This window comes from Piliocolobus tephrosceles, chromosome 12 (assembly GCF_002776525.5).
Source record: "Piliocolobus tephrosceles isolate RC106 chromosome 12, ASM277652v3, whole genome shotgun sequence".
Taxonomy (NCBI): Eukaryota; Metazoa; Chordata; class Mammalia; order Primates; family Cercopithecidae; genus Piliocolobus; species Piliocolobus tephrosceles.
In genome coordinates, this window is record NC_045445.1 from 64,417,553 (window position 1) to 64,445,545 (window position 27,993).

Consider the following 27,993-nt stretch of genomic DNA (forward strand, 5'->3'; position numbering starts at 1 on the left):
AAAAAAAAAAAAAAAAAAAAAAAAAAAAAAAAAAAAAAAAAAAAGGAAAGAAGAAGAAAGAAAGAAAGGAAAGAAGGAAGGAAGGAAGGAAGGAAGGAAGGAAGGAAGGAAGGAAGGAAGGAAGGAAAGACCTAGCAAAATGAATCCAGCAGCACATCAAAAAGCTAATCCATGATCAAATCGACTTTATCCCTGGGAGGCAAGGTTGGTTCAACACATGCAAATCAATAAATGTGATCCATTACATAAACAGAACTTTGAAAAAAGTGATCATCTCAATAGATGCAGAAAAGACTTTCAGCAAAATTCAGCGTTCCTTCATGTTTAAAACTCTAACCAAATTAGGCATTGAGGAAACATACTTCAAAATAATAAGAGCCATCTATGACAAACACATGGCCAACATCTTAGGGAAAAGGCAAAAACTGGAAACATTACCCTTGGGAAATGGAACAAGACAAGGATGCCCACTCTCCACAATTCTATTGAACATAGTACTGAATGTCCTAGTCAGAGCAATCAAGCAAAGGAAAGAAATGAAAGGCAACCAAATAGGAAGACAAGAAGTCAAACTATCTCTCTTTGTAGATCATATGATTTTATAGCTAGAAGACCTCACCGTCTCTGCCCCATAGTTCCTAGATCTGATAACAGCTTCAGAAAAGTTTCAGGATACAAAATTATTACCGGTAGTGGGTCTTGACTACACACTACTTGGTCCTTGGCGTTTTAAACAAAGAATTGAACAAAACGCGCAAAGTAGCAGAGAAATGAAATGCAAGAATGAAGCAGCGAAAGCAGGAATTTATTAAAGAGAGAAAGCACTCTGCAGGGAGGGAGTGGGTCCCAGCAAGCGGCCCCTCGGCCCAGTTACAGAAGTTTCTGGGCTTTAAGAACTCTGTTTGAGGTTATTGGGCTACCCCTTATCTGGATGAAGGATTTGGTCTGTGGCTAATTAAAGGCTGCGGTGAATTGGTGCCCAATGCAGATAAAGGGATGGTCACTGCTTGGCCTGTGGCTAATCCAAGGAACTCTCCCTTTCCATCTGAGATGGTGGAAGTGGGAGCGAGGCTTGCTGGGAGAGTAGTCTTTGATCCTTTGTTACTCCCTGTGGGAGATGGGGTTTTTCCCTTTGGTTTAGCTTTAGGAATTTTGTGTTAATTGGCCTTAGGTTCCCTGCCCCCAGACCCAGGTGTTTTCCTTTTGATCCAGCTTTGAAAAGTCAGAGTGATCAGCACGGGAGTTTTGACCTGCTCCGTTTCCGACCTGGGCCGGTTCACCCCTCCTTAGGCAACCTGGTGGTCACCCGCTCCTGGGAGGTCACCATATTGATGCCGAACTTAGTGCGGACACCCGATGGGCATAGCGCACTACAGCCCAGAACTCCTAGGCTCAAGCGATCCTCCCACCTCAGCCTCCCGAGTAGCTGGGACTACAGGCACGACTCAAGCCTGTAATCCCAGCACTTTGGGAGGCCAAGACGGGCGGATCACGAGGTCAGGAGATCGAGACCATCCTGGCTAACACACGGTGAAACCCCGTCTCTACTAAAAAATACAAAAAACTAGCCGGGCGAGGTGGTGGGCGCCTGTAGTCCCAGCTACTCGGGAGGCTGAGGCAGGAGAATGGCGTGAACCCGGGAGGCAGAGCTTGCAGTGAGCTAAGATCCGGCCACAGTACTCCAGCCCGGGCGACAGAGCGAGACTCCGCCTCAACAACAACAACAACAACAAAAAAAAAAAAAAAAAGAAAAGAAAAGAAAAGTCAGAGTGAATTGCCCTTAGATTCCTTGCCCCCAGAGTTTGGTGTTTTTCTGTGACTCAGCACGAATTGACCTTAGGTTACCTGTCTCCAAGCCCTATTCTCCTGCCTCAAAATCAATCTACAAAAATAAGTACCATTTTATACACCAGCAAAATCCAAGCTGAGTGTCAAATAAAGAACATAAACCTTTAAAAAATAGCTGCAAAAAGAATAAAATATGAATACCTAGGAATACAGCTAACCAGGGAGGTGAAAGACCTCTTCAAGGAGAACTACCGAATAGTGCTCAAAAAATCAGGGCACAGTGTCTCACGTCTGTAATCCCAGCACGTTGGAAGTCCGAGGCAGAAATATCGCCTAAACCCAGGAGTTTAAGATCGGCCTGGGCAACAGGGCGAAATCCCGTCTCTACAAAAAATACAATTAGCCAGGCAGGCGTGGTGGCATGCAACTGTGGTCCCAGCTACTCAGCAAGCTAAGATGGGTCGATCCCTTGAGTCAGGTAGGTGGAAGTTGCAGTGAGCTGAGATCGCAGCACTGCACTCCAGCCTCAATAACATATTAAAACCCTGTCTCAAAAAAAAAAGAAGAAGAAGATGATGAAAGAAGGAAAAACAGAAAGACAGAAGGAAGGAAGGAAGGAAGGAAGGAAGGAAGGGGAGAAAGAAAGAAAGCAGGAAGGCAGGAAGGAAAGAAAGAAATCAGAGATGACAAAAAACAAATGGAAAAACATTCCATGCTCATGGATATGATGAATCAAATCATAAAAATGGCCATACTGCCCAAAGCAATTTACAGATTAAACGCCATTTCTATCAGAGTACCAATGACATTCTTCACAGAATTATAAATATATATATATATATATATATATGGAACCAAAACAGATCCAGAATAGCCAAAGGCATCCTAAGAAAAACAAAACAAAGAAACAAAAAAAAAGTTAAAGCTGGAAGCATTACATTACCGAACTTCAAACTATACTACAAGGCTACAGTAACCAAAATAGCATGGAAGTGCTACAAAAACAGACACATAGATCAATGGAACAGAATAGAGAGCCCAGAATTAAAGCCACACACCTACAACCATCTGTTCTTTGAAAATGTCAACAAAAAAAGGCAATGGGTAAAGGTCTCCCTATTTAATAAATGGAGCTGGGATAGCTGGCTATTCATATGCAGATGATTGAAACTGAACCACTTTCTTATACCATATACAAAAATCAACTCAAGATTTATTAAAGACATAAATGTAAAACCTAAAATTATAAAAACCTTTGAAGAAAACCCAGGAAAACCCATTCTAGACATAAGCTTTGACAAAGATTTTATGACAATGATGCCAAAAGCAATTGCAACAGAAAGAAAAATTGACAAATGGGACCTAATTAAACTAAATAGCTTCTGCACAGCTGACATCATACTTAATAAGCAAAAGCTGGAAGAATTTCCCTTGAAACCTGGAACAAGACAAGGATGCCCACTCTCACCACACCTATTCAGCATATTACTGGAAGTCCTATCCAGAGCAATCAGGCAAGACAAAGAAACAAAAGATAGTCAAATAAAAAGACAGGGAGGCAAACTCTCTTCAAAGACATTATAATTCTATACCCAGAAAATCCTCTAGTCTCTGTCCAAAGGCTTCTAGATCTGATGAACGACTTTGGCAATGTATCAAGAAACAACATCAGTGTACAAACATCAGTAGTATTTCTATACACTAATAATGTCCAAGCTGAGAGCCAAATCAAGAATACAATTCCATTCCCAATAGTCACACACATATACACAAAAAAAAGCTAGGAAGGCCGGGCGCGGTGGCTCAAGCCTGTAATCCCAGCACTTTGGGAGGCCGAGATGGGCGGATCACGAGGTCAGGAGACCGAGACCATCCTGGCTAACATGGTGAAACCCCGTCTCTACTAAAAAACACAAAAAAACTAGCCGGGCGAGGTGGCGGGTCCCTGTAGTCCCAGCTACTCGGGAGGCTGAGGCAGGAGAATGGCGTAAACCCGAGAGGTGGAGCTTGCAGTGAGCTGAGATCCAGCCACTGCACTCCAGCCTGGGCTACAGAGCAAGACTCCGTCTCAAAAAAAAAAAAAAAAAAAAGCTAGGGAAACAGCTAACCTGAGAGGTTAAAGATCTCTTCAACAAGAATTACAAAATGCTGCATTAAAAGATCACAGATGACACCAACAAATGGAAAAACACTCCAAGCTCAGGGATAGGAAGAATCAGTATTTTTAAAATGGCCACAACAATGACCCAAGCAATTTACAGATTCAGTGCTCTTCCTATCAAATTACTAATGACATTTTTCACATAATTAGAAAAATCGTTTTTAAAATTCACATGGAACAAAAAATATAACAAACATCCAAAGCAATCCTAAGCAGAAAGAAAAGAGCTGGAAGCATCATACTATCCAACTTCACACTATAGTGCCAGGGTAAAATAACTGAAATAGCATGGTACTGATACAGAGATGGGCACATAGATCAATAGGACAGGTTGAAAGCCCACAAATAAAGCCACACACCTAAAAAACATCTGATCTTCAACAAAACTGACAAAAATAAGCAATTGGGAAAGAATTCTCATTCAATGAATGGTGCTAGGATAGCTGGCTAGCCATACGCAGAAGGTTGAAATGGGACCCCTTCCTTATACCCTATACAAAAATCAACTCAAGATGGCTTGAAGACTTAAATGTAAAACCTAAAGCTATAAAAACTATAGAGGAAGACCTATGAAATGCCATTCTTAGACATTGGCCCTTGTTCAGAAATCATGATGCAGCCTCCAGAGGTAATTTCAACAAAAACAAAAAATTGACAAATGGGACCTAATTGATCTAAAGAGCTTCTGCAAAACAAAGAAACTATCAAAGAGTAAACAGACAGCCTACAATATGGGAGAAAATATTTGGAAACTGCATCCAGCAGAGATCTAATATCCAGAATCTAGAAGGAACTCAAGTCAACAAGCAAAAATAAACAACCCCATTTAAAAATGGGCAAAGACATGAACAATTTTCAAAAGAAGACATACACGTGGCTATCAAACATATGGAAAAATATTCAGTATCACGAATCATTAGGGAAATGCAAATCAAAGCCACGAAGAGATACCATCTTAGCACCAGTCAGAATGGCTATCATTAAAAAGTCAAAAATAAATAAATAACAGATGCTGGAGAGGTTGTGGAGAAAAGAGAAGGCTTCTACACAGTTAGTGAGAATTTAATTTTTTTTTTAGTCAATGTGGAAAACGCTTTGGAGATTTCTCAAAGAAGTTAAAACAAAACTAACATTTGACCTAGCAATTCAATTAATGGGTATATACTCAAAGGAATATATATTATTCTACCATAAAGACACATGCATGAGTAAGTTCATCCCTGTACTATTCACAATAGCAGAGACATGGAATTAACCTAGATGGCCACCTACAGTGAATGGGATAAAGAAAATGTGGTGCATGTAATGTATATCATAAAATACTACAAAGATATTTAAAAAATGAGATCATATTCTTTGCCACAACATGGATGGAGCTGGAGGTCATAATCATAAGTCAATTAATGCAGGAACAGAAAACCAAAGACCGCATGTTCTTACTTATAGGTGGGAGCTAAACATGGGTACCCATGGACACAAAGAAAGGAACAATAGACACTGGATCCTATTTGAGGCTGAAAGGAAGGAGGATAGTGAGAAGTGAAAAACTCTCTACTGGGTAATATGCTAATTACCTGTGTTACAAAATTATCTGTACACCAAACCAGCATGACATGCAATTAACCCTTGTAACAAACTGGCACATGTACTCCTTAAATCTAAAATAAAAATTGGGGGGAAAAAAACTCAGTAACTAACTCTAAAAAATAAAGGCTTCAAAATTACTTGAATGAATTAAAAAATGTCCGGAGTTATCAATAATTATTTCATTATTTTTATACTTCTGTTTACTTTTTAATAGAATGTAACAAAATAAACTACCTAATAATACATGAAACAAAAATGCATTTTGAATATAACAAAAACAGTAAAAAGTTCCTAAGTTATATGAATGTAGATACAAACACATGAAAAATCAAATCATGTTATTAGATGGAAAAACTCAATATTATCAGCATCAATTGTTCTTAAGGTAATTTACAAATTTAATTTTGTTCCAATACGGGTACAATTAGGTAAATGCAGATGGGCATGTTATCGTATAAAAGTCTTTTATTTCTTTTCAAACACTATTTTAGGTTTAGGGGGTACATGTGCAGGTCTGTTCCAAGGGTAAATTGCATGTTACAGAGGTTTAGTGTACAGATCATTTCATCAGCCAGGTGATGAGCATAGTATCGCATAGGTAAGGTTTTAATTCTCAGTCTCCTCCCACCTTCCACCCTCAAGTAGGCCCCAGTGTCTATTGTTCCCTTCCTTATGTCTCTGTGTACTCAATGTTTAGCTCCCACTCATAAGTGAGATCATGTAGTATTTGATTTCTGTTCCTGCATTAATTGCTTACGATACTGTCCTCTGTCAGCATACATGTTGCTCTGAATGACATGATTTTACTTATTTTTATGGCTGTGAAGCATTCTATGGTATATATAAACCACGTTTTCTTTATCAAGTGCACCGTTGATGGACATCTGAGTTGATTCCATGTCTTTGCTATTGTGAATAGTTCTGTGATGGACCTACATGTGCATATGTCATAATAGTAGAAAAATTTTTATTATTTTGGGTATATATTTAGTAATGTGATTGTTTGGTCAAATGGTAATTGTATTTTAAATACTTTGAGGAATCACCAAACTGCCTTCTGCAATGGCTGAACTAATTTATATTCCCACCAGCAGTGTATAAGCATTCTCTTTTCTTTGCAACCTCACTAACATTTATTAGTTTTTGACTTTTTTGTAATAACCATGCTGACTGGTATGAAATGGTATCACATTGTGGTTTTAATTTGTGCTTCCCTAATAATTAGTGATATTGTACATTTTTTCATATACTTGTTGGCCATGTGTTTGTCTTCTGAGAAGTGTCTGTTCATGTCATTTGCCCATTTCTAGTGAGGTTCTTTCTTTCTTTTCTTCTTGATTTTGTACAGTTACTTATAGATTCTGGACATTGGGTTTCTGTCAGATGTATAGTCTGCAAGTGTATTTTCCCACTCTGTAGGTTGTCTGTTTACTCTGTTGGTTGTTTCTTTCACTATGTCAAAGCTCCTTAGTTTAATTTGGTCCTGGTTGTCAATTTATTTCTGTTTTCATTGAAATTATTTTTAGAGTCTTCATCATGAAATCTTTGCCTGAACCAGTATCCAGAATAGTATTTCCTAGGTTTCTCTCTAGGATTTTATAGTTTTAGGTTTTACATTTAAGTATTTAATCCATGTTGAGTTGCTTTTTATATCTGCTTAAATAAAGGGGTTCAGTTTTAATCTTCTGCCTATGGCTAGTAAGTTATCCTAGTAGCATTTATTGAATAGGGATTTCTTTCCCCAATTCTTGTTATTGTTGACTTTGTCAAATATCAAATGGTTCTGGGTGGACGACTTTATTTCTGGGTTCTCTAACATGTCCCATTCATCTATGTGTCTGTTTTTGTACCAGTACCATGCTTTTTTGGTTATTGTAGCCTTGTAGTATAGTTTGATGTCAGCTATTGTGATGCCTATGGCTTTGTTATTTTGCTTAGGATGTCTTTGCTGTTTGGGCTCTGTTTTGGTTCCACGTGAATTTTAGAAGTTATTTTTCTAACTATGTGAAAAACATCATTGCTAGTTTTTAGGGTTTTTGCTGAAAGGTCTACTCTTGGCCAATTGGGTTCTCTTTGTAGGCAACTTGCCCCTTATTTCTAGCTGCCACATGTGTATGTGTATATATATATATAAATGTGTATATATATAATATGTCATATATACATATATAACTGTGTCTATACACACACACACACACACACACACATATATATATATATATATATATAGTGCATTGGGGATGGTTGTCTTGCATACTGTTTCACAGGGGTTCTCTGAATTTCCTTACTTTGAACATTGCCTTCTCTACTGAGGTTGGAGAAATTTTTGTGGACAATACCCTTGAATATATTTTCTAAGTTTCTAGCTCCCTCTTATTGTTTTTCAGGGACACCAATGTGTCATAGGTTTGGTGGTCTCTTTACATAATTCCATATTTCTTGTAGGTTTTGTTAATTCTTTTGTATTTCTTTCTTCTTTATTTTTGTGTGACTGAGATTCAAAGAACTGGCCTTTGAACTCTGAGATTCTTCCTGCAGCTTGGTCTATTCTGCTGTTAATACTTCTAATTGTATTACGAAATTCTTGTAGTGAAAATTTCAGCTATAGAAAATCCGTTTGGTTATTTTCATATAATAGTTATTTTCTCTTTGAGCTCATGTATCATTTTACTAAATTCCTTAGTTTCCTTGGCTTGAGTTTTAATTTTCTCCTGAATCTTCATGATCTTCATTGTGATCCAGATTCTGAATTACATGTTTGTATTTTAGCCATATCAGCTTGGTTAAAAAGTATTGCTGGAGAGCTAGTTCAATTGTTTGGATGTAAGGGTGCTCACCAATCCTGTGCAGGATTCCCAGCTTCCTCCCTCTTCAGTCTATGTCCTCCTTTTATCTACTGTCAATTACTTCTTTCTGAAAACTTGCTTGGAGTATGTTGGTCTTTTTGATAGTCTGGTCTCTTAGTTGGGGAAACTCTTTCTGTCTGCATCTAGTTGGCCATTTTGGCACTTTTTCAAAAAAGTTTTATAGATGAAAAAGCAAATAAGACTATCCAAGTAAACTAAATTTTTTGAATTATCCAAAGAGATACACGAGCTTTGGTATCCCCTTGCCCTTCCTTTGTCCATTTCCTAGCTTCTGGAGTGTCATGTTGTCCTCCCTACTGATCTCCCAGGTCCTGTAGCTCACAGGGAATCGGAGGTTGAGGCAGAGCCAAGTAGGCCTCCTAGAGTAAAGAAAAAAAAAAAAGCAGTGGAGGCTGCTCAATAACTACTTTAAATGTAAGTAGTTGAAACTGCCCAATCAAATGACATAGATTGGTAGAATATTTTAAAACAGAAACAGGATTTAACTATACATTGACTAAAAAGACTCATTTTAAATCTAAGGATATACAGTAAAAATGAAAGGATAGTTGATTTTCATACATTATATGAATGTATCAAATTATCACATATACCTTGAAAATATGTACATCTATTATGCATCAGTAAAAAAAGAAAAAAAAATGAAGAAACATATTTAGCAAAGAAAGTGAAAGAATGGGGAAAATATTTCATGCAAACAGTAAACAAAATTGAGCAGAAGTGGCTACATTAATATTAGACAAATAATTCTCAAGTCAAAAATGGTTACTAGAGACAAAAATGGACAATTATGTAAAATGGACATTATGTAAAAATGAAGTGTTCAAATAACCAAGAAGATACGGTAGCCCTCCCTTATCCGTGTGGCATAAGTTTCAAGACTTATCCCACAACAGATGCCTAAAACCACTGATAGCACCAAATCCTATATATATGTGTGTGTGTATATATATGTGTGTATATGTGTGTGTGTGTGTGTGTATACTATTTATTGCACTTATATGCACTTATGCACCAAATACCTGAGTTTGAAAATATGTGAAGCAAATACTGATGGATTTGACAGGAGAAATAGTTAGCTGTACCATAATTGTAAAAGATTTCTATATCCCACATTCAATAATAGAAAAAATAAACAAGACAGAACTTTGATAAATGAAAAGAGAATTTGACAAACATTATAGACCAATTGGATGTAACAAACATATGTAACACAGAAGAATATATATATTTTTTCTGAGTGCATATAGAATGTTCTCCAAGATAGATAATATGCTTCGCCACAGAAAAAAAATCTTAATTAATTTAAAAACATTGAAATCATGCAAAGTAGCTCTTCTCATCACAATGGAATAAAACTAGAAATGAAGCAAAGGAAAACTGAAAAATCCACAAATATGTGCAATTTAAACAATACACTCTTTAAAAAACAGTGAGTGAAAGATAAAATCACTTAAGAAATTAGAAAATGTCGTGAGAAAAATGAAAATAAAAACAAAAAATAATAAAATTTAAATGTGCAGCCAAAAGAAATGCTAAGAGAGAATTTTTAAATGTAAGTGCTTACATTGAAAAAGAAGCAAGAACTCAAATTAACAACCTAACTTTAAGTCTTAAGAAACTAAATAAGGTTAAAAAACTAAACCCAAATCAGAAGAAGGAAATAATAAGGCCTTGAGCAGAGATAAACAATATGGAGAATAGAAAATCAAGGTTAAAATGTAAGTTGATATTTTCCTTTTACAGGGCTGATTCTTAAACTGAGCTCTCCTGAGTCCTAATCAGTACTATTTTCACTGCATCATAAACAAAGTGCACCATTTTCTATGTAACCTAATTAAACCTATTAGCAAAATTTTTATCTGGCAGATAGAACCACGACAGTAGGTCCAATTTGCAGAGCCCAGTGCAAAAGGAAAATGTAGGCCTCATCTGGGTGTTGGGCAGTCAAACTCTCCTTCCCATGGTCCTCCCTACCCCAACCCATGGCCAATGTGTGACTCCTAAAGACTGCAACCTCTGCAATTACGCAATTGCTATGGTCACTAATTCTTTTCTCTGCCTCTCTGTTGTGCTGTTGAGCACACTCAAAGCTTTATTTAGTTTTTGTTTATTATATTTTACAGTTTGTCAGAGTTTATTTTGCACTGGTGTAACAGATTACCACAGATTGGGTAATTTATAAACAACATAAGTTTTTCTGGCTTACAATTCTGGAGGCTGGGAAGTCCAACATAGAGGGGCTGCATCTGGTGAGAGTCTTCTTGCTGCAACATAACATGGCAGGGAATATCACATGGAGAGACCTTACACGTGGATGAGAGAGAACAAGAGGGAACCAAACTCACTTTTATACCAAACCCACTCTCATGGTAATGAACCCACTCCATTGACAATGGTATTAATACACTTAAGAAGGCAGAGCCCTCATGATATAATTACATCTTAAAGGTCTCACCTCTTGACGTTATTTCATTGGGTATTAACTTTTCAAAACCTTAACTTTGGGGGATGCATTCAAGCTATAGGAGAGTTATACAAATTTTATCTGTTGCTTCTTATATCTTCTATTTTTAAATTTAAAAATTCTATTTCTTTGCTGGAACTTGGTATTTTGTCATTTGTTCGAAACACTTTAGTAAGTGCTCATCGAAGCATTTTTATTATTGCTGCTTTACAATCTCTGTCAGATAATACTAACATCTCTTTCTTCTTGGTGATGTCAACCATTGCTTGCCCTTTTTTGTTCATTGTGCAACCTACAGCAGCCTGGCTTAGGAATTTCATATCTGTAAAATGGTGGCCATACTAGAACCCTGATGAAACAAAAAGATTGTGCTGATAATTTCTCTTTATTTTTACTTTGTTTCCTCATGTTTGCTATCTTAAGCCACTATAATATATAGAACTGAAATATTTATTACATTTTTAAAATTTTCTTCTTTTAAGAGACAGGATCTCACTGTCACCCATGCTGGAGTGCAGTGGCACAATCATAACCCACAGCAACTATGAACGCCTGGACTCAAGCAATCTTCCTCTCTTACCCTACAGAGTAGCTAGGACTATAGGTGCATGTCACCACACCTCTTATTTTTTATTCTTGTAGAGATGGAGTCTCACTATGTTGCCCAGGCTGGTCTTGAATTCTTCACCTTCAAGGAATCTTTCCGCCTTGGCCTCTCAAAGGGCTGGGATTACATGCATGAGCCACAGCAACAAGCGACATTTATTTAATAGTGTTTTATGGAGCCAATTTAAAATGTTGGCAAGTTGAAAATAATATTTTGTGTTTTTATTCCAGGAGAGAAGTGTGTAACTTCCATTGTATGTGTGTGCATACATATATGTATGTGTTTGTGTGTACATATATAATCAAAATGTATACATATACACATAATATATATTGTATAATCTAATGCATTTGAAACAGTTGTTTACTATATATCTACATATATAGCAAGATATCTTACTATGTATACATAGCATTATAAATATATAGTACACTACAGTAGATTAATCTATATATATAATATATGTAAGATATATATACATGATTGAAATATGAAAATTCAACAAAGCTTTCTTAACTATGTTATTGCTTCTTATATGATAATAATTAACTCCAGAAATAATATCAGAGACAAATAATTTGAGAGACAGATGAAGAGTAATTCCCCACCTTAGCTTATGGCCTAGCCCTATCAGCTAGACACGAAAAAAGAAATGATTATGAAATGATATTATTTGGAGGATAATATATTAATGTTAGTCAGAAACTAAGATGTAATCAAATGGCAAGGTAGCTCTTGCCAAAAGAGAAAAAAAAAATTTTCTTGAGTTAAATAATTCAGTCATACTTAACTAATAATGCCATGTTTAAACTGAATCGTACTAATAGTAAAGCAAATTAAAATAATCACCTATCATTGAAAGTGTTCTTTGCAGTTTATGCCTGTCATCTTGCAATTATCTTTAAATGTTTATTTAAACCTTTACTCAAAAGTCAATGAGCTCACTTTGCAAGAGGCATAAATCTAATGTTTTGTATTTTGATGCTTTCCAACCTCTGCAATGTCCATCAGGCATGTATTTATGTAATATTATTTGAGGTTGAGCTTAAAATTTCAAAGCACATGTTTCATAGAAGTGGACCTTTAACGTAATGACGACTATATTACCATAAAATATTTTAATCACCATTTGTAAGAATAATATTCCCCCAAAAAGGCCAGTTTTATACACCACGAGAATAGCTATTATACTCTTTGTCCCACTATTCTCATCTTCCTCTGGCTTTTTGTCAAATAGCTGCAAGTTTTTAAAGGAGGCTAAGTTATCTCTGTTCATCGTTATTTACTTGCACAACGAGCAGTAGGACATTCTAACTTTATAAATGTAGAATTCAACATCTACTTTTAATGTCAGAATATTCACTTAGTACATCTAGTTGACGTATGCCAGAGTGCATCACATTTTTAAAAATATATTCTTGGCCAAAGATACTCATTTCTAAGTAAAGACTGTCCTAAAACCACCTCAACCTATAGCTTTTCCACTAGATGTTTATTGAGTTTCTAATGTTTAACTTCAGGAGGTAATGTAATAAGGTGAAAGTTAAAAGGCCAATAAAACTATGGCAAAACACATCACTTATGCATTTATGCGTTGTAATATTATAAACTAAATTTATTGTGACATTAGAGATGTAATTTTAGCTTTTTAACAACTAGGATGACTAATGAAAAAAGGTATTGCAGAAAATATAAAAGCGAATAACAAAAGATTTTAGAAGAACTATAGAAAACAGACTTTCAGATGTTAATGACTAAAGACACCAATAATTAGTAATACTGACAACAGTTACTGTTTACTAGGTGCTTGATGTTAAATTACATAATTCCCACCACAAACTCATAAATTAAAAAGTATTTTCCCATTTTAAATGAGGAAAATACACGTTATATGGATTTTTGCCCTAGTCTAAGTTTACCCATCTAACAAATTATTTTAAAACTTGTGTTTTTTGCTAGTACTCTCTAACAACCTTCTTTGAAATGACGACCTTAGTTACGCACTTGAAAGCACTAATGCAGACAAGACTCGAATTTTCTTCAAGATTTCTGGCACTTTCAAACATCGGGTCCAATTGATATCTGATATCTGCTGAGTATGTCGATACAACCAAACTGTACAGCACATTGTTCTGACAGGCAACTCTGATAGCTTTTAACATAAACTGTAACGAGTGACTGATTATATTTCTTCACCTTTCTTGAAATATACCCCTTATTATTTGTTCATTGAGAAATAGCTGTCATTGATGTACAAGCCTGCATATGGATGATAGTATATGCAATAGAGCTATTAAAGCTTCACGGAGTGCAGTAGTCATAAACTACAAACAATAAGGCAGATTGTGATGGTTAATATTAGGTGTCAACTTGATTGGATTGAAGAATGCCTAGATAGCTGGTAAAGTATTGTTTCTGCTTGTGTCTGTAAAGGTGTTGCCAGAGGAGATTAACATTGCAGTCAGTGGACTGGGAAAGGAAGCCCCACGCAAAATGTGGATGGGCACCATCCAATCAGCTGCCAGTGCAGCTAGAACAAAGCTGGAGGAAGAAGGTGGGATAAACTGACTTGCTGAGTCTTTTGTCTGTCTCCTGTGCTGGATGCTTTCGTCCGTTCCTCCTGCTCTTGAACGTCAGACTCCACGTTCTTTGGTCTTTGGACTCTTGGACTTATATCAGTGTTTTGTGGGGGGCTCTCAGACCTTCGACCACAGACTGAAGACTGCACTGTAGGCTTCCCCGCTTTTGAGGCTTTTGGTCTCGGACTGAGCCACTGCTGGCTTCTTTCTTCCTCAGGTTGCAGTCTATTGTAGGAATTCGCTTTGTGATACTGTGAGCCAATTCTCCTTAATAAACTCCCTTTCATATACACATATATCCTATTAGTTCTGTCCCTCTGGAGAACCCTAATACACAGAATAATTAGAAAAATTAAATCACTGGTAGTTACATTATGGACTATTTCCTTTATTCTCATGTTATTTATGATTACTGTCAAATACATAGTGTCTCAGAGACCTATAAAAGTATAGTTATATAAACTAGACATAAAATCCTAATCTGGTACAAGAAAAATAGTTAGACTATTTACACTTGAATACCATCAATTCTTAAAAAAATTGATGAAAACACTATAATGGTAGTATAATACATGTGTGTGTATCTGATTTTTAAAAATATATTGCCAATATTCTTTTCCTATAACAGGTCATTTACGGACATTTCAACATAGCTATAAAGTATATAAAGGGAGTTAATGATGGTGGTAAAATTTAATTAAAAAATTTTAAGAAATTTATATTTACCTGATTAAGGTTAGATTAAAATTGGTTAAGATTTTACAAAGACTTCAACAAAGATACTGGCCAGGCACGGTGGCCCACACCTGTAATCCCAGCACTTTGGGAGTCTGAGGCAGGAGAACTGCTTGAGGCCAGGATTTCAAGACCAGCGTGGGCATATACGGAGATTCCGTCTCTACAAATAATCAAAAATTAACTAGGTGTAGTGGCAAGAGACCATGGCTCCAGCTACTCAGGCTAAGGTGGGAGGATCGATTGAGCCTGGGAGGTCCAGGCTGTAGTGAACTATCATCACAACACTGCACTCCAGCTTGGACAAGAGAACAAGATCCTGTATAAAAAAAATAAAGTAAATAAAAAATAAAAGATAAATGACATGTTAATGTTGACGATTCAATCTTTCATTTCCTGTGGATAATGTTATTCATTGTTTCTTATTTGTTTCCACTTCAAAGTAGCCATATCCTTCCTAAACAAGTAAGAGATTTAAAACAAAATAATTCCTGGGTTAGTAATTTTACTTCTAAGAACCTATTATGTGAAAATTGTCAGAAAACATCCTAAACACACACATACATTTTTATCACAAAATTGTTTATGATAATCAAAAGTGGAAAAAAATAAACTGTACCCCAAAATAGGCAAAATATATACATACAAGTCATCAATTAGATGAGATGTTATGCAGTCACTTACAACCACATATACAAAGAATTTGTAACATCATGAAAAATGATCAGAAATAATATTAAGCAATTAAAACTAAAGAGTATATTTCATGTATAGTGAGTATAATCTGAGTTAAAATATATATAACACTATAATAAAATACACTAAATATTATTTATATTTCAAAAAACTCAAGATTTTAAAATACTATGTTTTAATGTGAATGAACACAAGACTTTTCATTAATATTTTTTTCATTCCTAGTTTAAAATACATATGTGTTAAAATAGTCAATGTAACCAAAAAAAAAAAAAAAACTCTTTAGGTTGTGAATGACTCTGATCCAAATATGCCAAAGCTTATCTTCATATTGAATCTTATAGCTTCTAGTAAGTGATATTACTTACTTTTCTCTAATACCATAACTTTTTAATAGTTTATTAAGGTTACCTCTATTATGTAAAACATCATAATGGTGGATCAATTTTATAAATTGCTCTTATCAGATTATCATTAATAATCTGACATATATCATCAAGTAACCTTGAAACACATATGTGATTGCATAATTCTCTAACTTATAAATGAATATTAATAAAACACACATTTTTATATGTGTGTGTGTGTCTCTCTCTCTCTCTATATATATATATATAAAATTTTTTTTTTTTTTGAGACGGGGTCTCACTCTGTGGCCCAGGCTAGAGTGCAGTGTCACGACGTCGGCTCACAGCAACCTCGGCCTCCCGGGCTCAAGCAGTTCTCGTGCCTCAACCTTCCTAATAGCTGGGCATATAGGCATGCACCACCACACCTGGCTAATTTTTGTATTTTTCATAGAGATGCGGTTTTGCCATGTTGGCCAGGCCGGTCAACATGAGCTCCTGGTCTCAAGTGATCCACCCACCTCGGCCTCCAAAAGTGCTGGGATTACAGGCATGAACCACCATGCCTGACCATACATATTTTTAAATACAGATTTGGAATGAATATATAGAGAGATATTTTTCTCTGTAAACAAAGTTACAAAGTATCCCAGGCTATTCAAATAAAACTTCTGCAGTATATAGTAATGGTAGACTGGAGTCAGCGTAATCTATGCTCAAATATAGGCTCTGCTACTTACTAGTTGTGGGATTATCAGCACATGAAAATAGATAATATAGTCAAACTCTCAAGTCTATTACTTATAATTAAATACAACATTGCATATGAATTGGCTATATATTAAAATTCAGTAAGTAAGGCAGTAATCGATGAAGTATATCATCATCATTATCATCATCAGCAGCACAACTATGTTCAGATTTGGTTTATTACTTAAAATTCGACACCTTTAACTTAGAAAAAAGAGAGGATGCAAATTAAATATCCAAAGAGGAGATATATATCACTACATGCCCTGAAGTCAGCAAAAGTATAGTAAAATAATACTACGAAGGTCTCTATATATGTAAATTTGACAAACTAAATAATATTGACTAATCCCCCCAAAAAACAAACTGTCACAACTCACTCAATATAAAATAAATAATTTGACTAGCCACATCATATTAAGTACACTGAATTTGTAATTTTAAATACTCCCACAAAAGAACCTCTAGACCAAGATGGTTTCATTAGAGAATTCTATCAAATTTCTGAAGAAGAATTAACACCAATTGTCCATAATCTATTTCATAAAATGAAACATTATGGAATATTTTCTAATTCATTTTATGAAGCAAGCATTATCCTAATACCAGAACCAGACAAAGATAGTACATAGAAAGAAAGCTCTCATGGATATGCACAAAAAGTCCATAACAAAATATTAGTAAATAGAATACATCAATATATAAAAAAATAATTTTATGCCATGACCAAGTGGAGTTTATCCAAGGATGTCAGGCTGGTTTAAAATAGAAAAATAATCAATGTAACCCACCATGTTAACAGGCTAAGGAAAAATTAGGTGAGCATATCAATTGATGGAGAAAAGCATTTGAGAAAATTCAATGCCCAATCAGATAATAATTCTCAGAAGAATAGGAGAGCTTTCTCCACCTGATAAGGAACATCTATTAGAAACATACAGTTAACATTATTTTAACAATGAAATATTGAATGCTTTTTCCCTAAGACTTGAAGCAATTCAAGTATGTCTGCACTCACCATTCTTATTCAACATAGTATTGCAAGTTCTAGTCAGTACAATAAAGCAAAAAAGAAAGATGAAAGGCATATAGATTGGAAAAGAAAAAATAAAACTGTCCTTGTTCATTGATGACATAATTATCCACATAAAAAATATTAAAGAATCTTCAAAGACACTCGTAGAATTAGTAAGTGAGTTCAGCAAGGTCTCAGGATATAAACAAACAAGCAAAAAAAAAAAAAAAAAAAATCTCAAAGTGTTAGAGATCCAGAAATTGACTGATAAAGAAGTCTAAAAATTGTTTAAAGCTCAGAAATCTAAAAGAAAAAAAAACAATTTAAAAAATATCAGGGAAAAAATACAAGGACAAAACAAGATGCTGAACAAAGAGAAATAAAACATAAAAACAAAAAAGAAATATTGGTGCTGAAGAACACAATGAAACAACTAAAATGCAATAGAGAGCTTCAGCAACAGATTAAACAAAACAGAAGAAATGATAAGCAAATTTGAGACAGATCATTTGAAATCATCCTGACAGAGAAGGAAAAAGAGAAAAAGAAGTAAAAATGAATGAAGAAAGCCTACAGGATCTTTGGGACAGGATTAAGAGAGCTGAAATTTGCATTGCAGGATTTGTAGAAGGAGAAGAGACAGAGAGAAGCACAAAAAGCTTATTTAAAAGAAATATAGGCCGGGCACAGTGGCTCACACCTATAATCCTAGCACTTTGAGAGGCCAAGGTGGGTGGATCATGAGGTCAGCAGATTGAGACCATCCTGGCCAAGATGGTGAAACCCCATATCTACTAATATACAAAAAATTAGCCAGGTGTTGTGGTGCATACCTGTAGTCCCAACTGCTCAGGAGACTGAGACAGGGGCATTTTGTTTTACGTTTCTGCATTACTTCATTTAGGATTATGGTCTACAGGCAGATGCTGTTGCTGCAAAGGGCACGACTTTATTCTTTTTGATGGCTGTGTAGTATTCCTTGTTGTATACGTACCACATTTTTTTAATCAGTTCATCAGTATGGGTATATAAGTTGATTTCATGTCTTTGCTATTGTGAATAGTGCTGTGATTAACATATATGAATGCACGTGTCTCTTTGGTAGAATGGTCTATTTTCCTTTGGATATATACCAAGTAATGGGATTGGTGGGTCAAATGTTAGTTCTGTTTTAAGTTGTTTGAGAAATCCCCTCACTGCTTTCCACAGTGGATGAACTAGTTTACATTTCTACCATCAGTTTATAAGTGTTTATTTTCTATAAAACCTTACCAGCATTGATTCTTCTTCTTCTCCTTCTCCTTCTCCTTCTCCTTCTCGATGGAATTTCTCTCTTGTTGCCCAGGCTGGAGTGCAATGGTGTATTCTCTGCTCACCACAACCTCTGCCTCCCGGGTTCAAGAAATTCTTCTGCTTCAGCCTCCCAAGCAGCTGGGATTACAGGCATGCGCCACCATGCCCAGCTGATTTTGTATTTTTAGTAGAGATGGGGTTTCTCCATGTTGATCAGGCTGGTCTCGAACTTCCAACCTCAGGTGATCCACCCACCTCGGCCTCCCAAAGTGCCGGGATTACAGGCATGAGCCACTGTGCCTGGCCTTTATTTTTTAATAATAGACATTCTGAGAACTTATCAGCACAAAGAAGGAAACAACAGACACTGGGGTCTACTTGAGGAAGTAGGGAGGAAGGAGGAAGAGGTGCTGCAAAGACAATGAGTGGGTACTGGGCTTAATGTCTGGGTGATGAAATAATGTGTACAACAAACTCACATAACATGTGTTTACCTATGTAATAAACATTCATGTGTAGCCCCAAACCTAAAATAACAGGTAAAAATTAAAATACAACTGGAAATAGCAATATAGAAAATATCAAAGTAATAAGCATGCTGTTATGAATGCAGTAAAGGTTTTGTGAAACTTGTGTCTGGGTGTGGATGAATCTGTGTGCTTTGTGTTACTGTGTCATAATGTAAAATGTTTTTATGTACTCTTAACAAGAAAAAAAATAGTAATAGACATTCTGTCTGGTGTGAGGATCTCACTGTGGTTTCAGTGTGCATTTCTCTACTGATTAGTGATGATGAACATTATTTCATAAGTTTGTTGACCACATATTCTGTCTTATTTGGAGAAGTGTCTGTCTTTCGCCCATTTTTCATAAAGATATTTCTTTTTGTTCCTGAATTATATGGTTCTTATAGATTCTGGATATTAGACCTTTCTTAGATGCATAGTTTGTGAATATTTTCTCCCATTATTTAGGTTGTCTCTTTAATCTGTTGATAGTCTACTTTGTTGGGCAAAACCTCTTTAGTTTAATTAGGTCCTACTTGTCAAATTTTGTTTTTGTTGTAATTATTTTTCAGGACTAAATCAGAAATTCTTTGCCAAAATTGATATTCAGAATGATATTTCCTAGATTTTCTCTTGGGTTTTGGTTTAGGTCTTACATTTAAGTTTTTTAATCCATCTGGAATTAATCTTTGCATATGGTGAATGGAAAGGGTTTAGAGTCAATCTTCTGCATATGACTAGCCAGTTATCCCAGCACCATTTATTGAATGTGGAGCTTTTTGCCCATCACGTGTTACTGCCAAATTTACTGAAGATCAGGTGGTTGGTAGATGAACAGCTTAATTTCTGGGTTCTATAATCTGTTCCATTGGTCTATGTGTCTATATGTTGTATCAGTACCATGATGTTTTGGTTATTGTAGCCTTATAGCATAGTTTGAAGTTTAGTAGTGTGATTCTTCTGTCTTTGTTCTTTGTCCTTAGCACTGCTTTGGCTATTTGCACTTTTATTTGGGGGGGGCGGGGGCTCCATATGAAGTTTACCAATACACAGATTTTTCCAATACTGTGAAGGATGATGTTGGTTCTTGGCCAGGAATAACACTGGATCTGTAAATTGCTTCGGGTGGTATGGCCATTTAAGCAATATTGATGCTTTCTATTCATGAGCATGTAATATTTTTCCATTTGTTTGTGTCATATCAGATTTCCTTCAGCAGTGTTTTGTAATTCTTATTGTAGATATGTTTCACCTCCTTGGTAAGCTATATTCCTAGTTATGTTGTTCTTTGTCCTTTTTGTTTTACAGTTTCTCCCATCAAGAGGTAGAATCTATCTTCCCTTCTTTTGACTCTAAACATGCATTGTGACTTGCTTTGACCAATCAAATGCAAGATAAGTAATTATGTACCACTTCTGAGCCAGAACTTTAAGTTTCCTAGGTTTCTATTTGTTCCCTGAAAACTTTCCCAGTTGTCTTGTGAACAAGTCTGTGAATAAGGCTGCTGGAGGATGAGAGACAACATAGAGCAAAGATATACTGTTCCAGTTCAGAGTTTCCTAAACCATCCAGCCTCCAGTCAACCCAACAGCTGGCCATGATGCCAAGGATGAACCCACATAGAACCAACCAACTGAGAATAGTTTACTTTTTCAACTAGCACAATAATTAATTAAAATTGTTGTTATTTTAAGCCATATAGCATGGGAGTACATTGTTACACAGAAAAAACCTAGCTGACACATCACAAAAAAAAAATTATTCCTATGTTTAGTTATCCCTGCTCATGCATCTCAACAGATTTACAGTACAATGACCTCGGTTGTACAAAAACTTGTTCCATATGCTTATAAGCCAAGTCTTTTTGTCTAGAGGGAATCCCTGTTGTTAGGGGGATCTCTAAATGGTGCTGTTGTTAATGTTTGTCCTAAGAAACATTCAGGCTTAAGGCAAACTGGTAGTAATAGAGATTAATCTAAGATATCTTGTAGTGAAAGTGTCTCCTTATTGTACCTTGAAGAAGCTTTAGCTAGGGCATAAACAAACAACTGTAAAAGTAAATATCGTTTGTGTGTAAACCTTACCAAAACAAATGGAAGAGTAAACACATCTGTTAAACGTATCACTTAGCACTAAATAGCTACAAAGAGAAGTTGTTTGACAAAATTCAACTGCCTTTTTGGAGTTCAAATTGATTTTTGAACACAGTTAAAGTATTGTTTTAAGGCATTGCTTACATACATATCATAGAAAAGAAATTATGGGGACTTACCTTCAAGAGAAGCAAGAGAGATTTTACACTTTAATGTCAAATTATAATTATAACAAAAATTAAGTTGAAGAACACTTGACAATATTTCCTTTCCGCCTAATTATTATATTTTCTTCAAATAAATTAGGCTTGGAAAGCATAACATAATAGATGGAAAATATTTCCCATAGGAAAACACAAGTTGATCTTCAAAACTGAAATAAGTATCAAAAAAGGTATTTATGCTTTAGTATTCACATAAAACTTTAGCCAAAAAGAGTAATAGTGCTCAAATAAAACCCAAAATTATTTGAAGATACAAGGTGCTCTGATAACACTTTGAGAGAGTCATACTCTATCTGGTTTCTGATATTAGGTTATAACATCTTTCAGAAGATCCACTGATTATAAAAAGAATTAAAACTAATGAAAATGAAAATGACGGTGGAATCATTTGATATAGAATAGTAACACATTTTCAGATGCTAAAGGCAATATAATTACATTAGAGGTTTTAAAAAAGACACAACATTCATTACACTGGTTATGACATGCTCTTGTTTCAATATATTAATATAAGGAAATTTAATTGAATAGAACAGTATTTCCTGGTGCAGAATCCTCTGCATTAGCTGTTCTAGAAAGATGCTGCTCTCTTCAAGTAGAAAGCAAACTTTTGTCACTACCATCTAAATATATTACTTTCATATGTATGCTTTCTAAAGCATGGATAAATGAGAACAAATCCAGAACCAAGAGTTCTCCAGCTATTGTAAAGAACCATCTGCATTGGAATTATCTTGAGTGCTATTTAGAAATGAGGATTCCATTTCTATTCAAAGAAGAAAATCAAATAAACAGGTAACAGACAGAGATTGAGATAAGCTTTGCAGTGTTGATGACCAACAAGACATTAATATCTAATACATGCAGATAATTCTCCCAAATCCATCACAAAAAGACAGAAGGTGCAAAAGAAAACACAATAACACAAAAAACAGGCAAGCAATATGAACAAATCCTTTACTGTTTGAACACTAAGTGCCTAGTGAAAAGCTTGGCAGAAAATGGTCACTTAGTATTGAGTGAATGGAGGGGTCACACAAATGACCAACAATTATGTGAAAAGATGGTAAACTTCACCAGTATTTGAAATGGTGAAATGTAAAGCAACACATGTGCTGCATTAGAATTCCTCGGAGGTAAACGGAAAGTCAACTAATCTTAAATGTTGGTGGAGGTTGGGGGAACAGCAACCCTTAATATATAGGCATTGGGAATTAAAACTGCTGTGGCCATTTTGGAAGTCATTATCACAGTATTTAATACAACTGAGGATTCTTATGATTGAGTAACTCTATGCCTGGAGGAAATATTTAAAAAGAAACTTCTTCCAGGAGCACAAAGAGCTATGAATTAGCTCGTTCAATTAGAAAAAAAAAAATTAACAGAGAAGTAATCTGTGGTAACAGAGATAGAGACAACATAGATGTCCATCTATAGCGTTTCAATTTCATGCTAGCTATTGGTGCCAGGTGTCACATAGTTTTCTGAGTTCTAGAGTTGCATATAATATGTGCAAGAATACACACAGAGCAAAAGTAAAATTGGAGGCCTGCTTAACATAAATCTGAACATTAAATGTTATACTTTTATTTATTTATTTATTTTTTATTATTATACTTTAAGTTCTAGGGTACATGTGCATAACGTGCAGGTTTGTTACATATGTATACTTGTGCCATGTTGGTGTGCTGCACCCATCAACTCGTCAGCACCCATCAATTCGTCATTTATATCAGGTATAACTCCCAGTGCAATCCCTCCCCCCTACCCCCTCCCCATGATAGGCCCCGGTGTGTGATGTTCCCTTTCCCGAGTCCAAGTGATCTCATGCTAAAAACGCTCAATAAATTCGGTATTGATGGAACGTACCTCAAAATAATAAGAGCTATTTATGACAAACCCACAGCCAAAATCATACTGAATGGGCAAAAACTGGAAAAAAATTCCCTTTGAAAACTGGCACAAGACAGGGATGCCCTCTCTCACCACTCCTATTCAACATAGTGTTGGAAGTTCTGGCTAGGGCAATCAGGCAAGAGAAAGAAATCAAGGGTATTCAGTTAGGAAAAGAAGAAGTCAAACTGTCCCTGTTTGCAGATGACATGATTGTATATTTAGAAAACCCCATTGTCTCAGCCCAAAATCTCCTTAAGCTGATAAGCAACTTCAGTAAAGTCTCAGGATACAAAATTAATGTGCAAAAATCACAAGCATTCTTATACACCAGTAACAGACAAACAGAGAGCCAAATCAGGAATGAACTTCCATTCACAATTGCTTCAAAGAGAATAAAATACCTAGGAATCCAACTTACAGGGGATGTAAAGGACCTCTTCAAGGAGAACTACAAACCACTGCTCAGTGAAATCAAAGAGGACACAAACAAATGGAAGAACATACCATGCTCATGGATAGGAAGAATCAATATCGTGAAAATGGCCATACTGCCCAAGGTTATTTATAGATTCAATGCCATCCCCATCAAGCTACCAATGAGTTTCTTCACCGAATTGGAAAAAACTGCTTTAAAGTTCATATGGAACCAAAAAAGAGCCCGCATTGCCAAGACAATCCGAAGTCAAAAGAACAAAGCTGGAGGCGTCACGCTACCTGACTTCAAACTATACTACAAGGCTACAGTAACCAAAACAGCATGGTACTGGTACCAAAACAGAGATATAGACCAATGGAACAGAACAGAGTCCTCAGAAATAATACCACACATCTACAGCCGTCTGATCTTTGACAAACCTGAGAGAAACAAGAAATGGGGAAAGGATTCCCTATTTAATAAATGGTGCCAGGAAAATTGGCTAGCCGTAAGTAGAAAGCTGAAACTGGATCCTTTCCTTACTCCTTATACGAAGATTAATTCAAGATGGATTAGAGACTTAAATGTTAGACCTAATACCATAAAAACCCTAGAAGAAAATCTAGGTAGTACCATTCAGGACATAGGCATGGGCAAGAACTTCATGTCTAAAACACCAAAAGCAATGGCAGCAAAAGCCAAAATTGACAAATGGGATCTAATTAAACTCAAGAGCTTCTGCACAGCAAAAGAAACTACCATCAGAGTGAACAGGCAACCTACAGAATGGGAGAAAATTTTTGCAATCTACTCATCTGACAAAGGGCTAATATCCAGAATCTACAAAGAACCCAAACAAATTTACAAGAAAAAAACAAACAACCCCATAAAAAAGTGGGCAAAGGATATGAACAGACATTTCTCAAAAGAAGACATTCATACAGCCAACAGACACATGAAAAAATGCTCATCATCACTGGCCATCAGAGAAATGCAAATCAAAACCACAATGAGATACCATCTCACACCAGTTAGAATGACAATCATTCAAAAGTCAGGAAACAACAGGTGCTGGAGAGGATGTGGAGAAATAGGAACACTTTTACACCGTTGGTGGGATTTTAAACTAGTTCAACCATTATGGAAAACAGTATGGCAATTCCTCAAGGATCTAGAACTAGATGTACCATATGACCCAGCCATCCCACTACTGGGTATATACCCAAAGGATTATAAATCATGCTGCTATAAAGACACATGCACACGTATGTTTATTGCAGCACTATTCACAATAGCAAAGACTTGGAATCAACCCAAATGTCCATCTGTGACAGACTGGATTAAGAAAATGTGGCACATATACACCATGGAATACTATGCAGACATAAAAAACGATGAGTTTGCGTCCTTTGTAGGGACATGGACGCAACTGGAAACCATCATTCTTAGCAAACTATCACAAAAACAGAAAACCACACACCGCATGTTCTCACTCATAGGTGGGAACTGAACAACGAAATGTTATACTTTTAAATGAGTGTTATATCTTCCTGCAGGGACAAGTACACCTTGAAAACAACCAAATGGAAAATTAAGTGTATTCATCTGTCAAGGCTTTAGTGTTTATTACATACAGGCTGTGAGGTGGTTAGGGGAAGAGAAGGAAGTTGGTTCAACCACATCTGGAATTGAGCTCAGACTGGATTTTGTTGTTGTTATGGTTACTTTCATTGTACCACAAACTTCAAATTCCTCCAGCAGTGAGTCTGCTGCTACCTCTTGCTTAGTGTGAATCCTAGAGTGCTGGAGAGTTTTGTCAATATTCTTGCTTCACTCTCAACTTTCAAAGGATCATGAATAGCTGTGTTAATTCTGTAGGAGTCTCTCTCTGTGATCATACAACTTTCAGCAGTAGACTTCTGTGTCTGGTCACTCAGAGTTAGGCTCATGATGTAGGAGGAGACTTGGTTCTCCCAATCAAATACAGGCCTTACACATCTTTAAAAATGATTGTTTAGGCCAGACGCGGTGACTCATGCCTGTAATCCCAGCACTTTGGGAGGCGGATCATGAGTTCAGGAGATCGAGACCATCCAGGCTAACACAGTGAAACATTTTCTCTACTAAAAATACAAAAAAAAATTAGCCGGGCGTGGTGACAGGCACCTGTGGTCCCAGTTATGTGGGAGGTTGAGGCAGGAGAATGGCGTGAACCCGGGAGGTGGAGCTCGCAGTGAGCTGAGATGGCGCCACTGCACTCCAGCCTGGGCTACAGAGTCGGACTCCGTTTAAAAAAAAAAAAAAAAAAAAAAGATTGTTTAATTATATTTCATTTCTCAGCAAAATAACACCATTTTTGAAACCTTCAACTTTCAGTTTGGGTCCCAAGAGACTTATTTACTTTTACTTTCTAAGAATGAGCTGTAATAAAGTAAATATATGTTTTCTGAATTTACATTATATATATATAAAACATGTTATAATATGTCTATGAGCTGAAATATATTGGCAAAATTGTAAACTAAACATTTTGTACATGTAATGCTAAATTCAAGGGACATTCTGGGTTACTTGTTTATATTCCTTCTATTGTTATTGGCTACTCAAATAACTTAGGCAGGATGCATTATATAATGGCATAAATGTATCTCTAATAAAATTTCTAATATTCTAATAAATGATAACTTTTTAATTATTTAAGAACACTAATAGACTAGAAACTTTAGATATGTGAGCTTTGAGAGAGTTTTTCGGTACCAAGTTATACGTCTGTGAATATTTGCAAATTAAGGAGAAGCGTGACCAGTTTGGACAGCAATATTTATGCTTCTCTTGATCACACAATGATTTTTACTAAAATGCATAGAAAGCATAAACTTGAAGCCCAGAAAAAGAAGCAAACATAAAACTAAAAACAACAAACCTCATAGGACACAATTGTATCATTAACATGAATTGATGATATTTCTGACCATTCACTTGATGTATACTGATTCAACTAGAGTATGGAAATAGTTTGCTGAGACTAAAGAAAGTCAGAGCAAGTACAGAATAGTGTCCTTACCTGGCTTCTCCTCTGATCCATTAAAAACACGTTTAGGAAAAACCACACCTTTGGTCAGACATGGTGGTTCACGTCTGTAATTCCAGCATTTTGGGAGACCGAGTCAGGTGGACCCTTGACGCCAGGAGTTCAAGACCAGCCTGGCCAACATGGAGAAACCCCATCTCTACTAAAAATACAAAAATTAGCTGGACGTGGTTGCAGTGAGCCGATATCATGCCACAGAACCCCAGCCTGGGTGAGAGAGCAAGACTCTGGTCTCAGAACAAAACAAAACAAAACAAAACAAAACAAAACACACACACCTTTAACAATAACTTAATATTTTGTTTCTTATTTAATTATATCAACTCAGTGGAAGTCTTATTAGAAATGTTACCCTTAAATTACAGAAAATGCATGAAGTTTATCTGAGGTACGTAATTAGTAGAGTCAAAATCAGAGACGTTTCTTAAATGAAATGTCATGAAACACTTGATTTGTCTCTACACAATGAAGGGATTTTTGACTATTTCAAATTGTTTCAACATCTCTTAGGTAACATGTACTATATGTTCTCTATTTTTAAAGTACATGATGAGAAAATGAGACTCCAATGCAGAGCTGTTTTCCAAGTGCTTGAGAAGACAGTGCTTACAATTATCCATCCGTTCAAATGTAGAAAAATATGAGTTAGAAGTTGTTGCTTTATTGTTTACTAATTCATTGTTTTGAAAATTATAAATACTTATGGAGATATAATACATTAAATTCTACAAAATGTTGAGCTTTCACCTTCTAAAAAAGAATCATACATGTGCTTAAGGGAAAAAGAACAACAAAAATATTTTGGGAAATAATTATGTTCTTTCAAAATATTATATAAATGTATATATACCAACATTGATTGAACACATATATACT

At 35.8% G+C, this 27,993-nt stretch overlaps 1 long non-coding RNA gene across 1 annotated transcript in view; it reads right to left on the bottom strand.

Annotated features, from left to right (window-relative positions):
- The window catches only part of LOC111536546, a 29,386-nt gene extending 18,716 nt beyond the window's left edge, over window positions 1-10,670 (bottom strand). Inside the window, exon 1 of the long non-coding RNA XR_002729770.1 lies at window positions 10,613-10,670. This is a non-coding gene — a long non-coding RNA (uncharacterized LOC111536546). The remainder of the gene's footprint in view (window positions 1-10,612) is intronic.
- Between the last annotated feature and the right edge of the window lie 17,323 nt (window positions 10,671-27,993).